At 44.8% G+C, this 11,721-nt stretch overlaps 1 pseudogene; it reads right to left on the bottom strand.

The window, feature by feature from the left end:
• Nucleotides 1–819: 819 nt before the first annotated feature.
• On the bottom strand, nucleotides 820–5,508 carry LOC121561911 (annotated as a pseudogene).
• Nucleotides 5,509–11,721: the final 6,213 nt, after the last annotated feature.

Genomic DNA, 11,721 nt, shown 5'->3' on the forward strand with positions numbered 1-11,721 from the left:
AATGCTAACGTTTGTGTTTGTTGGCAGTGTCTACCAAAACCAAAGGGTGGATTGTAGTCACTCATTAGAGCAGTTCATAGACTGCTTACAGGGTAAGGGAACCAATATCTAAATACATAATTTAACTGAACATTATGTTTAAAAGGTTACTAGTTTTAATACACTACAAGTGAAGTTGTCCACATACTTATGACTTCTTCAAATGGGGGGACTAGATACATAAGGTGTTTTCGTTTTTTAATGGTAAAACAGATATGTATGAATATACCCTCAAAATAAAGGTGACATTCTATATTGTCGCCTCATGTTAAACATTTGATCTCAAATCCAAAATACTGGAGTAAAGAGCCAAATGTAAAAACCGTTTTACTGCAGAGTTTTACACCCACTGGGCACACACTGGTTGAATCAACTTTTTTTCAATGAAATTACGTTGAACCAACGTGGAGTATACATTGAATTGACATCTGTGCCCAGTGGGCAGAGATTTCTTTCAGTATGTGCAGTGGCCATAGGAAGGCAGTATAATTCACAATCTGAAACAGAGGGATAACTTGACTCATTCTACATGAAATAGAAGTATGTCTGTTCTATGAAGTCAATTTCTATCTTCACTTTCTGTGTTCGGTGAAAAGTGTGCCGGTATCAAACTGAGAAGAGACCATCTGTCTGAATAATACCAAAGCCTTTTCATCACAGGAAACAACCAGAATTTATGGCTTTTATTATGAATGATCAAACTTTACTTAAATGTACTCCACCAACCAGCCACTTTCTTCAAGTTAATGTTAATCCCCTTTTCACACCTCCCAAAGTATTTCATCTGCAGCCACATTCATCCACCACCATGTCCTGGTAGTGACGTAGGACTATGTTGTTGTTGTTGTCGTAGTAGAGCATTGAGACAGGTGACAGGTGGATGGAAACGCAGCAGGGCTGGGGCATGCTGCGGGGGTCCAGGGAGTGCACCAGTGTCTGCAGGACGGCGTGGTTGGTGCAGTTCAGGCTCTCGCTCAGTGGGAACGGGCACTCTCCGTGGCAGTAGTTGGCCAGGTAGCCCTGCGGAGCGATGATCCAGTCCTGCCAGCCCACATCCTTGAAGTCGATGTAGAGGCGGCGGGGCTTACACACGTTTCTGGGCATCACCGGGAGGTAGACGGCGCTCCTCTTCTGCCGAGAGCGGCACTGGAGCGGGTTCAGGGATACAGCCACCAGTGAGGCCTGGAACTCTGGGAGGGTTACAGTCGGCCTGAAGGGGACAGCCTTCCCCCGGATGGTGGGACATGAAGGTGTCTGTGGTCAGGGTGTGGACTGGATGTGGCTGCAGCTCCAGCACCAGTCTGTAGTTATGACCCAGTTTACACCAGTTCTCTGCCAGTACCGTGAGGTCCAGGGTGAGGTATCCGGGCTCTGGTTCCAGCTGCACCAACTCGGACAGCACCAGCCTGCATTTGGCCTCGTGGCTTTCTGCCCTCAGTGTGTCCCTTGTACAGGGACACGCTGCGGGCCTGTGGGACCAGGGGGAACCTTGGCGTGCGGAACACGTCCCACTGGAACTCTATTTCCAGCTGCGCCAGAGAGCACTACTCCACAGGCTACAATACAGATGTTTCTCCACACAGCCCTAGAAGATGCTGCCCCAGCCTGACACCAGCAAACCTGCAGGGGACAGACAAAACAAGACATATTAGGTTTACACTCCTGAAGTAGGACCTAGATTTCAATTGACAGTATTTGGATTGTCACAGTCAATATAGGCCTTTATCTACAATAAACAAACCAAATGCTCTCTGACTTTGTCCCCCTCGTTTCTTTTTCATTTATTTAAATGTTGGCCCAAAAACAACAGGAGTGAATGAACTCCAGATGCAATTGTTTTCAAAAACCAAATGGAATCTCTTAAATATCATACATGTTCAAAAATGGATTGTGTATGCTTATGTAGTTCAATAATGACTTGATCTCAAATTGTAATTCGGAAAACATACAAAAAAAAAAAAAAAAAAGATATTCCTCTGTCATCCACTGATCTTAAAGGGGCAATCTGCAGTTCAAACATCAACAAAGCGGACATCCCGCCAACTTTTTAGGTAAACAGCTTAGGGATGGGACTGGGGAAATGTAACCACTCTCAAATTCACAGAGGGTCTATAGATGCAAAGACTGACCTTCCATGAAATCAAAATGATAGTTTTAAGGGACCAACTCAAGATGTTATTTTAAAAAATGCAACTCCCTCCCCAGCGTATTTTTTTTTTTTTACATGACCCTCAACTTGTACTTGAAAACAGTTACAATACCTCCCCCTTCATTGAATTAACTTAAAATCGTGATTATGACCACAGTAGACAAAGTAGGGCAACTCATTACTACGATCAGGGGGTGAAATAAAATCACCTTTAAAATATCATCATCATCGTATTTGCAGGTCCTGGAAAAAAGTTGTTTTATTAACTGATTTCATGCAATTTTTGTAATTTTACATGACAATATATATATATTTTTTATACCACCGTTTTTCTGAGCTAATAGTCGGTGGGCCAGAACAATACAGTTGAAGTCGGAAGTTTACATACACCTTAGCTAAATACATTTAAACTCAGTTTTTCACAATTCCTGATATTTAATCCTAGTAAACATTTCCTGTCTTAGGTCAGTTAGGATCACCACTTTATTTTAAGTGAAATGTCAGAATAATAATAGAGAGAATGATTTCTTTCAGCTTTTATTTCTTTCATCACATTCCCAGTGGGTCAGAAGTTTACATACACTAAATTAGTATTTGGTAGCATTGCCTTTAAATTGTTTAACTTGGGTCAAACGTTTTGGGTAGCCTTCCACAAGCTTCCCACAATAAGTTGGGTGAATTTTGGCCCATTCCTCCTGACAGAGCTGGTGTAACTGAGTCAGGTTTGTAGGCCTCCTTGCTCGCACACACTTTTTCAGTTCTGCCCACACATTTTCTATAGGATTGAGGTCAGTGCTTTGTGATGGCCACTCCAATACCTTGACTTTGTTATCCTTAAGCCATTTTGCCACAACTTTGGAAGTATGCTTGGGGTCATTGTCCATTTGGAAGACCCATTTGCGACCAAGCTTTAACTTCCTGACTGATGTCTTGAGATGTTGCTTCAATATAGCCACATAATTTTCCTTCCTCATGATGCCATCTATTTTGTGAAGTGCACCAGTCTCTCCTGCAGCAAAGCAACCCCCAGCATGATGCTGCCACCCCGTGCTTCATGGATTGGATGGTGTTCTTCGGCTTGAAAGCTTCGCCCTTTTTCCTCCAAACATAACGATGGTCATTTTGGCCAAACAGTTCTATTTTTGTTTCATCAGACCAGAGGACATTTCTCCAAAAAGTATGATCTTTGTCCCCATGTGCAGTTGCAAACCGTACTCTGGCTTTTTTATGGCGGTTTTGGAGCAGTGGCTTCTTCCTTGCTGAGCGGCCTTTCAGGTTATGTCGATATAGGACTCGTTTTACTGTGGATATATATATACTTTTGTACCTGTTTCCTCCAGCATCTTCACAAGGTCCTTTGCTGTTGTTCTGGGATTGATTTTCACTTTTCGCACCAAAGTACGTTAATCTCTAGGAGACAGAACGCGTCTCCTTCCTGAGCGGTATGATGGCTGCGTGGTCCCATGGTGTTTATACTTGCATACTATTGTTTGTACAGATGAACGTGGTACCTTCAGGCGTTTGGAAATTGCTCCCAAGGATGAACCAGACTTGTGAAGGTCTACAATTTTTTTTCTGAGGTTTTGGCTGATTTCTTTTGATTTTCCCATGATGTCAAGCAAAGAGGCACTGAGGCCTTGAAATACATCCACAGGTACACCTCCAATTGACTCAAATGATGTCAATTAGCCTATCAGAAGCTTAAAGGCACGGTCAACTTAGTGTATGTAAACTTCTGACCCACTGGAATTGTGATACAGTGAATTATAAGTGAAATAATCTGTCTTTAAACAATTGCTGGAAAAATGACTTGTGTCATGCTCAAAGTAGATGTCCTAACCGACTTGCCAAAACTATAGTTTGTTACAAGAAATTTGTGGAGTGGTTGAAAAACAAGTTTTAATGACTCCAACCTAAGTGTATGTAAACTTCCGACTTCAACTGTACTTCAACAAAGTACTGAGTAAAGGGTCTGAAAACGTATTTAAATGTTATATTTCAGTGTTTTGTTTTTAATCATTTTTTTAAAATATAAAAACTGTTTATGCTTTGTCATTATGGGGTATTGTGTGTAGATTGATGAGGGAAAACATGTTTTAAAATCAATTTTAAAATAAGGCTGTAACGTAACAACATTTTGAAAAAGTCAAGGGGTCTGAATACTTTCCGAATGCACTGTAATTTCTTGCAATTCTACACATTTTGCCATGGGGAGTAAAGACAATGTTGCAGTTTTAAAGCAAGTTTCCTGCAATTCTACTCATTTTGCCATGGGGCTGAGAATATTTTTTTGCAGTTTTAGAGCTAATTTCCTGCAATTCTACTAATTTTGTCGTAGGGTGAAGATAAATGTTTTCAGTTTTGAATATGATATCTGAGTTAGAGTGCCTAACAAAATCAATGGGGACCCCCAGTTGGTAATTTGACCATGATTACTACAAGTTTAGACTGCTGGCTATACTAATTTACAAATCTAAAAATTTTTTTAACTGACATAACAAGGGAAAAACTGCTGATGCACAACGAAATTTCACAATTTTATGAAATATTTATTTTATATTATTTAATATTTTTATTTTAATGTGTATTCTACTATTCTGACTCTTACCATCAAGTTGAGACCCTGACTGAGTTCTGTGGGGATTTATTTTCTCATAACTGGATGGGATGACTAACTTAGAAAGAATGCATTAATGATTAAAACGTAGAAGGTTTGTACTGTGCTGATATGGATTGTTTCACATAACAAGCTGTGATTCATGTGAGGAACGTTAGGGGGTAGGGATGAGATAAGAACTTGTGTCTCAAAATACTAGACTACACTGCTTCTTTGTGATCTGTGAACCGTCCAAGGGCGTGTACTGCAAAAGTGCTGACTTTCTGGATAAGTTGCAAAACAACTTATGCCTGGCAACAGTGGAGCGCCAAGGGGATGGGACCAGCCTGTGCGCCAACGGATTGGCTGAGTAAGTCTAAACCACGCTCAGTCTCTACTCTGATTGGCCAGCAGGGGAGCGGGAACTATCTCTGTCAGAGTATTTTAAGAAGAACTCATAACAATGGCTTAGTTCTCTGAGTGCCCTGCGACGTATTTCAGTGGACCCGTATATACGAACATCATATTTACCATTCAAGTGGTTTGCATTAATTAAAATCCTAGTCTATTTTAGAAGACGTGTATTGACCTCTTTTGTTCCTAATACCAGATTTGAATTGACGCAACTCAACAGTTCCTAATCATATAATGAAATAATATATATATATATTTTAAGATGAGATCCGCATAAGGTGAAACAGAACCATTGAGGAGCATCCTGCATCGTGGTAAAAAAAAATGCATAGTACATACTGTTCAATGATGTCTGAGGGGGAAAAACGAACTTCCTTGTTTGAAGTAACTTTGTTGTTGTAATATCGCAAACGGAGTTGGCAGTTTCACCGCTATGGTTTCCAGCTTTAAAGGATAATTTCACTGGAAAACATGAATCAAAGTGTCACCTGCCACATCATCATATGATGCAAAATTAATCATATGATGCAAAAACGCATCATCATGATGATGTGGCAGGTGACACTTTGCTTCTTGAAAGTCCACTATCTTAGAAACTTGACAACAGACATGCAAAAACACACCCGCCCAGCGGTCACATGGTTGAAGGACGGTCGACTAATCACAGGCCAGTGTGGGGCTCAAGTGCTGAACAAGGGGCGTCTGCTGCAGATAAAGGACGCCAAGGTGTCGGACACAGGACTCTACACGTGTGGCTGTGAATGTGGCGGGACAGGCCAACTGCAAGCATGACATCAACATACATGGTGAGACTCACCAACGTACCATAACATAACATAGAGAGTGGGAGGGGCTATCCTCTATGAAATGGAGTATATGTCAGAAAATAAAACTTCAAATCACCTACACCTGCTAATCTGATCTATAGTATGATGTCTTCATGCCTTCATGTTTATCTGCCATTTGGGTCCACATTCTGTACGTGATGTGTTTGTATATGTGTTGTGACGTCACGAGAGGCTACACAGCTTTCAGCGGGATTGCTCAAGTAGTGCAAGGAGACAAGGTTCAAACAAAACAAGGATTTTATTATAGGTCTGGGGAAATTAACGAAAATATAACAAAATTCTGTTCTCTTGTGGCTCTTTAAGGGTTAACAGTTCAGGGATGTCTCTTCCACATCCAAAATCATAATTCTCACTCGCTCAGATAACTTTTCCCCCAGCCTTACTGTAGTCCACGTTGCAGCTAGTGGCCAACCCAGCAAAAAGTCCTTCCAAATGTCTCTCACGTATTTCCACAGGTGCATATATCCAAAGGTGAGTATTTCCCAAAGGTAAGTATCTCCAAATCCTTATATTCCTCATGGAAGTGGACGTGCAGCACTCTTGTCCTCCAGAGAGCCCAGGTTGGAGACTGTGTCTCTTCACCCCCACACACACTCTCAGTGTGTCTCTTCCTCCCAAACCTTCAGCTCATCAGCTCCTCATTTGTTTCAGCTGCGTGGGAAGATTGGCCATAGAGGGGTGGAGTTCCCGACCATACCAGCAGATGGAGCCATAGCTGTCTGGGTTTGCAGCCACCTCAGGGGATGTAACGTCCCTCCAGGACACAGCCTCTCGTGACATCACACATCCCCCTCCTCGGGACCGACGTCCTCGTCGGGGTAAAGGCAGCGAAGAAGGCATCACGCCGGGAGAGGCGTCCGCATTGCCGTGGTGCTTGCCAGACTGCTCTCTCTTCAACTCCTCCAACTCTAGGACCAGGGACTCAGCCTCCTGTTGTCTCTCCTTGAGTTTCTTACTGAACGCATCAGCCTTGGTTTTAGCAGAGTTTAGCTTCTGTTGAGCAGCTTTCAGTTCCTTCTCTCTCTCTGCCTCCGCATTCTTCATCTTGTTCTCCAACACCTTGTACTTCTCCTCTGCCTTCTTCTGGACCTCCTTACTCCTGCGCAGGGTCTCCTCACACTCCTCGATGGTCCTGCGCAGCCTCTCCAGCTCCTCCTGTTGCTTAGGGAAGGAGCTCTGTTGGAGTTTAGCCTGGAGGATATCTAACTCTTCTGTCTTCATGTCTAACTGTTGCTTTAACAAACGCATACCTCTCAGCGGTCCCCTTCAGACCAGACAGTTCTTTGTCCAGATTCTGTAGCTCCGTCTCTGTGTCGGTCTGGGCACCTGCCATCCCTATCAGAGCCCGGGCGGGAGTGAGTAATTCGGAGGATTGCACGGAGCCTTCCCAGGATGAGTCTTGCCTCTCCGTTTCCGAGGTACTCGGGTTATCCTCTCCTGAGACTCTCTCCAGAGTGGGTAAAAGGCTGGGCAGTCTCGTCCAATTAGGGACAGGGACGGGGAGGGGAATCAACCACCCCCGCCGTCGTGTGTATGGTTCCCCGTGTGCTGGTCATTGTAAGTTCAGTAATGGGGTATTCTCTGGTGTCCCCATGGACACAGGAAACTGGGAGGACTTTCCCCGGGGTCAGACCACGTTGGGCCCACCAAATCCTTACGCACCAGGGTGGCCCGGCTACCAGAATCCAGTAAGGCCTCCACATCATGGTGATTCACAGTTACCGGGCAGGTGGGGGGGTCGATCTGGGCCGCCATCTCACGACTCCCAAGAGCGAGGCAAAACGGTGTGTGGGTGCTGAGCTGGAGGACTCCGCAGTGGGCATAGGTTCATCGGCTGGTTTCCCACACTGCCAGGAGATATGTCCCATCTCCCCACACCGGTAACACTGTCGAGTTTCCCCCTCCTGGTGTACTCTTCTTGGACCCGCCTGGTTTCTGGCTCCCCCTGGAGCCGGGATAAGTCCTGACGTGGCTGAGTTCGAGACCTTGGGGTCCTTTGGACGGGTTCTTCCCATTTGTGGTGGGGCCGCACTCCTGGGGTCTTTTCGGGAAGCATTCAGCATCTCCGCTGTGGCCTGGTACTTTTCCACAGCTTCCACGGTCAGATCAGCCGTGGTCAAGGCCTGTTGACTGATGAACCGTTTTGCCTCATAAGGCAGGGGCGCGTAGGTAACGATCCACCACAACGGCCTCCACCACCGCCGCTGCTGTATTCCTCTGCGGATCCAGCCATTTCCTTGCGATTCGGACAAGTTCATGCATCTGCGCCCGAGGAGGTTGGTCTGGTTGGAAGGTCCAGCTGTGAAAGCGCTGGGCCATACCAAACTTTGTGAGTCCATATCTGCTGAGGATCTCAGACTTCAGGGCATCATAGTCAGTAACCTGGTCAGGGCCCAGGTCCCGGACAGCATTCAGCGATTCCCCGGTTAGAAAGGGGGCTAACAGACCAACCCACTGTTGCTTGGGCCAGGCTTCCCCTAGTGGCCGTGGCCTCAAATGCATGCAGGTATGCCTCAATGTCATCGGTAGCTCCCATCTTAGATATAAAGTCACTTGCCTTTATTGGGCGGGTATTTTGGACCACCCTCTGTCTCTGCAACTGCAATTCTCTCTGCCTTCAGAAGGTTGGCTTTCTTTTGCTCCTCCAAGAGAGCCACGTTTGCTTGCATCTGGGCTTGCTGGCCAGCAACAAGGGCTTTCAATATGTCCTCCATTTCAGTCGCGGGGAGCCTACGGCCAACTTGGAAAACTGGGTGATCAAACCTTCGGTATCCTCCTCTGACATGCACTATTAACGCTTGAGCGTGCCCGTATTCTCCACCATCTGTGACGTCACGAGAGGCTACACAGCTTTCAGCGGGATTGCTCAAGTAGTGCAAGGAGACAAGGTTCAAACAAAACAAGGATTTTATTATAGGTCTGGGGAAATTAACGAAAATATAACAAAATTCTGTTCTCTTGTGGCTCTTTAAGGGTTAACAGTTCAGGGATGTCTCTTCCACATCCAAAATCATAATTCTCACTTCGCTCAGATAACTTTTCCCCAGCCTTACTGTAGTCCACGTTGCAGCTAGTGGCCAACCCAGCAAAAAGTCCTTCCAAATGTCTCTCACGTATTTCCACAGGTGCATATATCCAAAGGTGAGTATTTCCCAAAGGTAAGTATCTCCAAATCCTTATATTCCTCATGGAAGTGGACGTGCAGCACTCTTGTCCTCCAGAGAGCCCAGGTTGGAGACTGTGTCTCTTCACCCCCCACACACACTCTCAGTGTGTCTCTTCCCTTCCCAAACCTTCAGCTCATCAGCTCCTCATTTGTTTCAGCTGCGTGGGAAGATTGGCCATAGAGGGGTGGAGTTCCCGACCATACCAGCAGATGGAGCCATAGCTGTCTGGGTTTGCAGCCACCTCAGGGGGATGTAACGTCCCTCCAGGACACAGCCTCTCGTGACATCACAGTGTGTTAATATACGAATGTGTTTTGTCCCTCCAGACTCCCCCAGGATCTGTGGTCAGAACCAGGTCCCAGAAAATGTGAGTGTGGTGGTGAACAACCCCGTGTCTCTAACCTGTGAGGCCTCTGGCATCCCTCTTCCTGCTATCACCTGGCTGAACGATGGAAACACAGCAGCACAGGAGATCCGCAGCAGACACTTCCAACCTCAACGTACTGGGTATGAACACTACCACTGCTCTCACTACCACTACTCTCACTACATCACTGCTCTCACTACCACTGCTCTCACCACTACCACCTCACTACCACTGCTCTCACTACCACTACTCTCACTACCACTGCTCTCACTACCACTACTCTCACTACCACTACTCTCACTACCACTACTCTCACTACCACTGCTCTCACTACCACTACTCTCACTACCACTACTCTCACTACCACTGCTCTCACTACCACTACTCTCACTACCACTGCTCTCACTACCACTACTCTCACTACCACTACTCTCACTACCACTGCTCTCACTACCACTACTCTCACTACCACTGCTCTCACTACCACTACTCTCACTACCACTACTCTCACTACCACTACTCTCACTACCACTACTCTCACTACATCACTGCTGCCAGGTCAGGGGTCACACCAGAGCAGCTCTCTCACGTGCTGTTGAGTCTTTTGGTATGTAAGATATGTCTAAATTGATTCTTGATCATAATATATATGTGTCGATCCTGGATCATGCCCCATGAAATCAGGATCTGCCAACTAAGAGAGGATATAAAAAAAAAGAAAAGACATTTCAGTTCTGTACTTGTGAAAATGTCTTGTTATTTGTCAGAACACTATAGAGAGTGGTGTAGGATTGAGACTTGAGTGAGGTTATGGGTAGGTGTAGTCTGAAAACCTACTTCTTCATGGTAGCCCTGCCTGGTACTCAAAATCAGTGTCACCCTCGGTCCAAGAGGTGCTTCCTTCTTGGCCTATTGGTTCAGATGTTGGTTTTCCACTCAGGATACCAGAGGTTCAGATCCTATCTGTGACAGAGTCATGATTCAGAGGCAGGATAACTACAAACTAAAGCAGGAAGCACCTGACTCGGTCAAAAAAAAAGTGGTCAGATGAAGCAGATGCTAAGCTACAGGACTGTTTTGCTAGGACAGACTGGAATATGTTCTGGGATTCTTCAGATAGCATTGAGGAGTACACCACATCAGTCACTGGCTTCATCAATAAGTGCATCTATGACGTCGTCCCCACAGTGACTCATGCGTACATACCCCAACCAGAAGCCATGGATTACAGGCAACATCCGCACTGAGCTAAAGGGTAGAGCTGCCGCTTTCAAGGAACGGGACTCTAACCCGAAACTTATAAGAAATCCCGCTATGCCCTCCAACGAACCATCAAACAGGCAAAGCGTCAATACAGGACTAAGATCGAATCGTACTATACGGCTCCGACGGCTCGTCCGGATGTGGCAGGCTTGCAAACCACACAAAAGACAATAGAGGTGTACTCAGGTTCACTTTGAATGTTTATGCTGTATTAGGACCTTACTGAGTAAAGCATTTGTGTTTCTCCAACACCTTTCATTGGTAGATTTCCTTAGAGTTTTGGACCTCATTATTCCAGAGCCTTGCATACAGGTAATAACAGGACCCTCGATGTGAGAAACTAAACAAATCAAACTAATATCAATAAAAAGAGATGTTCACTTACAGGTATAGACAACCTGTAACAGGTTGAGTTTTGCTGATGTAATATGCTCTTTAGGGAATCATGCAGAGGTGAAATCATATTTTTTTGGTCTGTCATTTAACAGACGCTGTTATCATTATTTTTTCACCTAGTTAGCTCATGGATTCGAACCAGCAACCTTTCCAATTATTTGCCCAACATCTTAACCTCTAGGCTACCTGCCGCCGGTGTTTGAGAATTGTGTTTGTTTTGATTAATATTGTTGTATTTGTTGTATGTTCATGTTCACAGGGCTTCCTTGCAAATGAGACCCTGGTCTCAATGGTGACCCACCCTGTATAAATAAAAGTACAAAATATATACTTATTTTCCACCATATTTGCAAATAAATTCATAAAAAAATCCTACAATGTAATTTTCTGGATTTTTTTTCTCAATTGTCTGTCATAGTTGACGTGTACCTATGATGAAAATGACAGGCCTCTCTCATCTTTTTTTAAGTGGGAGAACTTGC

Source organism: Coregonus clupeaformis, unplaced genomic scaffold, assembly GCF_020615455.1.
Source record: "Coregonus clupeaformis isolate EN_2021a unplaced genomic scaffold, ASM2061545v1 scaf3122, whole genome shotgun sequence".
Taxonomy (NCBI): Eukaryota; Metazoa; Chordata; class Actinopteri; order Salmoniformes; family Salmonidae; genus Coregonus; species Coregonus clupeaformis.